This window comes from Macrotis lagotis, chromosome 1 (genome assembly GCF_037893015.1).
Source record: "Macrotis lagotis isolate mMagLag1 chromosome 1, bilby.v1.9.chrom.fasta, whole genome shotgun sequence".
NCBI classification, from domain to species: Eukaryota; Metazoa; Chordata; class Mammalia; order Peramelemorphia; family Peramelidae; genus Macrotis; species Macrotis lagotis.
The window spans coordinates 920130754-920136753 of NC_133658.1; the positions used below are offsets into that span (position 1 = coordinate 920130754).

At 35.8% G+C, this 6000-nt stretch overlaps 1 pseudogene; it reads right to left on the minus strand.

Annotated features, from left to right (window-relative positions):
* Positions 1-982: 982 nt before the first annotated feature.
* LOC141492574 (olfactory receptor 14C36-like) lies at positions 983-1785 on the minus strand (annotated as a pseudogene).
* Positions 1786-6000: the final 4215 nt, after the last annotated feature.

Here is a 6000-nt window from a genome sequence, read left to right on the forward strand (position 1 = left end):
TTATCCAGACACCTAATAGAGAATTCTCTCTTCCCCAAACAGGAAAGGTTATGACTTTTTGACTTAGATTCAAGGTAATTTCAGCCATGTTGTTATTTGTCCTTAATTCTCAGAGAAGAATCTCTTTAGTGATGACATGGCAGGATGTCAATTGAATTTGAAGAGCGGAGTTGTGCTAAGACACCAGCCTCACTTTCCCCTCCAGAGTCATCTGGGTCCAGTAGCCAGATATAGAGCAGGATGAATGGAGATGGGTCTAAGAATTAAGGACTTGAATGTAGGAATCCTAATCTTGATTCAGTTTTCTCAACCAGGGAGTATGACTGTGGCAGAGAAGAGTGTATATCATGGAATGTTTGAGGGGTCAAGCAAGCACTACTTTTAAGGGTTTTTGAAAAAAAGAATGTCAGGTGTCTATATGTACCATAATGTTGAGGAGAGAAAATTTCAAAGGTTTCATTAGAAAAATAAATAAAAATCCTTGTCCTGCCTTCATATTTTGAATCATATTCTGATAAGGGAAATAAAATATAAATGACATTTTTAAGACAAGATAGAGACTGGTCGATGAAGAAAGATCAAAGAGAAGTCACTGGTAATAAGAGATATATAAAGAAGAAAGACCTCCTGTAGAAAATGAAATTTGTATTTTCTCTTGGAAGAAGTCATGGAGACAAGAGCCAGAAAAAAAAGAGAGAGGGAAAATCCCCTTATCTATAGTTAAGGAATAGGCTGCTATATGGGAGAAATAGCGTTATCACAGAATATATAGAATGGAAATTATAAAAAAGGATAATTTTAAGTGTATTTTTAAGGTATAAAAACACTGGAAAGGTTTAATAGCTTTTCTTATATTCTAGAAAAAATATTTCTCTTAATAACTGTTTTCAGAGCTTCCTTTATCTGTTTGTTCCTCAGACTATATATGATGGGGTTCAAGAAGGGTGGTATTACAGAGTAGAAAACAGAAAGAATCATGTCCTCAATAGATGCAGAAACTGAAGATGGTCGAAGATACACATAAAACCCTGAAATCAGAAACACCAATACAACGATGATGTGTGGGATGCAGGTAGAAAAGGCTTTTCTTTGGTCTTCTTTCACTGGAAACTTCAACACAGTGGAAAATATGCGAATATAGGAAGCAATGATGAAGGTGAAGCAACTGCCCCCAACTCCCAAGCCAGAGGCAACTATGAGGATTTCATTACTGAAGGTCTCCGTGCAAGAAATTTTCAGTAAAGAAGGTATGTCACAGAAGAACTGTTGTATCACGTTGGATTGGCAGAAGGACAATCGAAATGTGTATCCAGTATGGAAACCGGCATATAGGAGGCCAGTGAACAGGCATGTCAAGGTCATCTGCATGCAGACTGGGGGACTCATGATCACTGTGTAGTGAAGTGGGTGGCAGATGGCAACATAGCGATCACGGGCCATGATGGTGAGGCAGGTCAGTTCCTCATAGAAAAAGAAAACCACAAGAAAGATCTGGGCCACACACTCACCCTTTGAGATAGCCATGCTGTTTAATAAGGAGTTGGTGGATGCTTTAGGAAGAGTAACTGTTATGTAGCAGGCATCCACAAAGGACAGATTCCTAAGGAAAAAGTCCATGGGGGTGTGAAGACTCCTGTCAAGAGTGGTAACAATGACAATAAGCAGATTTCCCAGCAGCGTAGATAAGACAATTATCAAGAAAAGCAAAGAATATATGATCTGTAGCGCTCGGATGTCAGAAAATCCCATAAGGAGGAATTCACTCACAAGGGTAAAGTTAGACATTTTCTGAGTCTTTTATCCAATGACCTATGGAGCAAAGGAGAAATACATTTTAAAAAACAGAGGATATTATAATTTTGGGGCACCTAAGACTTTTTTTCCTTTCTTTTGTTTTTTTCAAGGCAATAGGGTTAAGTGACCTGCCCAAGTTCACACAGCAAGGTAACTTAAAACTTTTGAATTATGTATTGGGTCCTTAGGGAGATAAAAGATTGTTACCTATAGACCATAATTGACTCCTCTTCAACATATAAAGAACTAGAGACTTATTCCTTGAAGTGGACAAACTTCTAAATACTGAGATCAGAATGTTTCTATGAAGGAAGAAAGCATCAGTCCTCTTTGTGGTTTGAAGGAAACGAACATTTCACTTCCATGTACCTAAACTGATGAAAGCCTTTCCTAATTGCACCACATTTTTTTTTTGTTCAACATATATTCAGTGCATCCCTGATTCCATACACAAAGGCAATCTGGGTTGTGTCTGATGGTAAGTATTTGAGCATACATGGTCACAGTCATGTTATTAGGAGCCAGTGGACATATATTTTAATGGCACCTAAACATGCGCATGTCATAATTGATTGAGCACTGAAACTATAGACAGTAAATCTTGAGTTCAAAGCCAACCTTCAATACTTTACAAATATATAACCTTCAAAGGATATGCAAAAGAAATTTACAGATGAGGACGTCAAAGCGATCCATTGTCATATGAAAAATTGCTCTATATCTTTACTGATTAGAAAATTGCAAATTAAAACATCTCAGACATGGGAAATTTGGTATACTAATATATTGTTAGTAGAGCTGTGAACTGACCCAGTTTTTTTGGAGGGAAATTTGGAATTATGTCCAAAGGGAAAAAAATATGGAATTGATTGAGCAAAACCACTACTTCGTCTGTATCCTAAAGAGAAAAGGGTAAAAACATCACTTGAACAAAAATACTCACAGCAGCTCTGTTTGCAGTGGCAATGAATTGGACATCAAAGGGATGTCCATCAATCGGGGAATGGCTGAACAAACTGCGATATATGTATGTTATGGAACACTATTGTTCTAATAGAAACTAGGAAGGATGAAATTTCAGAGAAGCCTGGAAGGACTTGCAAGAACTGATGCTAAAAGAGATGAGCAGAACCAGAAGAACAATGTACACCCTAACAGCAATATGGGGTGATGATCCACCTTGATGAACTTGCTCATTGCATCAATGCAATAATCAGGGACAATTTTAGAGTATCTGTGATGGAGAATATCATGTATATCCAGGAAAGAACTGTGGAGTTTAAGCAAAGACCAAAGCCTATTACCCTCAATTAAAAGAAAAACTTGCCTTATGTGCTATAAAATTTTGCTATGTCTACTATGTTTTTTCCTCAAGAATATGCTTTTTTTTTTCTCTCAATGCATTCAATTTTGATTAATGAATAGCATGGAAAGAATGCAAAGATTATCAAATTGCCTTCTGTGGTAGGGGGAGGGGGAAGGAAGGGAGGGTAGGGGTAAAAGCGTAAAATTCAAAACCTTACCAAAAATGATAGATAAGAAACTACTATTATGTATAATTGGAAAAAATAAAATATTTATATAATAACAAAAACAGGTGTAGGACCTTAACCAAGTAACTACCATTTGCCCAAGTTTCCCAACTGTAAAATGGAAATGATAATAGCACTTACTTCCCAAGGTTGTTGAAAGGACACAATGAAATACCATTTGTAAAACACGTAGTGACTGACACATAGTAGGTATTATTGTTATAGGTATTGTAATAGGTATTAATGTAGCCATTATTATTGCTTAGCCTTTGATTCAGGCAAGAGTCTGCCAGTAAATACATCTTGTTCATTCTGATTCTCCATTTTTTTTTACTTCACAAGATGCCAAAATAAAATAATTCTTGGTGTAAACCCTCTTCTATACAAAAGCATGGATTCTTGCCATTAATGGATATGGGTATATTGATGTTGAAATTCAAGTCGTTTTTACACATCTTACACCTTCAGATTCCCCAGATTTCCCAATGGATCCCTCCACTACTGCACTTCTGTAAAACATTCCTTATAATAAATACCTTTTAAAGAAAAGAGGGAGGGAAAACGTTCAAGAAAAGCAGTCTATACACTGAAAATGTCTGGTATTATATGAAGATTACCAACCCCACAGTTCCTTCCCTTTTCAATCAAGATTCTATGAGAGGAGTTGTCTTTTCTCATTCTGAGAAAAAACCTAGCAATTAGCAATTAATTCCGTGTATTCAATCTGATTAAGTTAGTTGTTGTTCTTTCCCTTTTCATTGCTGTGGTCACTGGGCATTTTGTTTCCTTAGTTTTATTCATTTTATAGGTATTCCATCAGTGTATATGAAATGTCTATTCTGTTTTCTTCATATTCATCATTTATAACAGAGCAGTATGTCATCACATTTGTGTACCCCAATTTCTTTTTTCTTCCTTGATTGATTGATAAGGATTTGGTTTATAGATTTTTTTTGTTGTTTGCACAATAAAAATATGTCACAGTAAATTTTAGATGTCTATAAAAACTTTCTTTTTTTCCATTGTCTGCTATATAGACTGTATCTACCAGTGAGAAATTTTCCCCCAAAGAATATGGACATTTAATAATAATCAAAGAATATTTCTAATTTACTTTTCAGAGCCATTCAAAGCTTTGTTGAGTGTCTTAGTGAAGTTTCTGGCAATAATAATTTTCTGCTAAATGTTGGATGAAATAGGATTACTAGCTATATAACACCAGTGGGATCTATGCATTAAATTCATTATTTACTGGAATGAATTCCTGTTGATTCTCTCTTCTCCTTCTCCTTACTCTTTCCTTCTCTTTTGCTCTGTCTCAGTCTTTATTTCCTTCTGTATATCTAAACTCCAATGACTCACGTATATTTTTCATCATATCTACCATTTGCATACTGGATGCCCTAGCTTTAGCATTGTTTCCTCCATTTCTCATAGTCAATCTGACAATGAGAGTCACTGCACCAGGTTAAATTCTCATTGCCTCTAACCCAGTTCCTGTTAGACTTGAGGAATTCATGGAAACTCCTTCTTCCAATACATATTGTCCATCACTGGCATGTTTCCCTAAAAATAAAAATCTAATCATTTGATTTCTCATTTCCAAAATCTTTAATGGCTCCCTAGATCCCTTAGTGAAAAGTGCAATTCATGTTGCCATGCATTTAAAGTCTTTCACAATCTGTAATCTCCTTACTTTCTGCCATTTTGTATTCCTTTTAAATTGTTCTGTATTTCCTCGAAAGAGCTACCCCCACTGTCACTATCTATTTACCTCTGCAGAGTCTGTCCCCCATGCCAGGACTTGCATCCCTTCTAATTTCTGCATCATAGAATGCCTACTCTTCTTAAACCTTCCCTAGGGACTACCTCCTATATTAGTTTCTCCCCCATCAGAAGAAATTTTGCATTAATTTTATATATATATATATATATGTATATATATATATATATACATATATTTGCATTTACCTTTCTCTCCTTCCTTTCCTCTCCTTTTTCTTCCTTCTTTTCTTCCTACCTTCCTTCCTAAATTCTCTCTGCCTCTCTCCTTCCCTCTCCCCTCCTTTTCTGTCCACCCTCTTTTGTCCTCTCTTCCTCAGTTTCTCTTTTTCACCCTTTCTTCTCCTATCTCTTTCTCTCTTTTTCCTTCTCTCTCTCTCTCTCTCTCTCTCTCTCTCTCTCTCTCTCTCTCTCTCTCTCTCTCTCTCTTTTTCTGTCTTTTTCTGTCAGAGTAGAAGCTTTCCATACTCTTGCCAGATTAATTTTGAACACTAGACCACCTGTAGTTTAGAATTGTATTCATTGTGCCACCTTTCTGTTTATATATAAACATGTGTTTATATACATGCATGTTACATATTACATTTCACAATGCATTGTAACAAATATGCATACACCATAAATTTATGTAAATTATATCTAAGTCAATAAAATTAATGCAAATCCCAGTGGTTTTTTTTCTGGTTAGTATTTCACCCTTTCAATGAATCTCATATTGGACCTTCTGAGCCTTGAAAATATTCACAATATCATAGTACTGTTTTCTTCTTTCTTCTTTTCAGTGTATTCTAACATTGTTGATATTGAGTGTATCTACACAATCACCCACAGCACTACTGTATCAGCTATTATGACATAAGGGGTTCGTCCATTCAGTAAAATAACTGTTTTG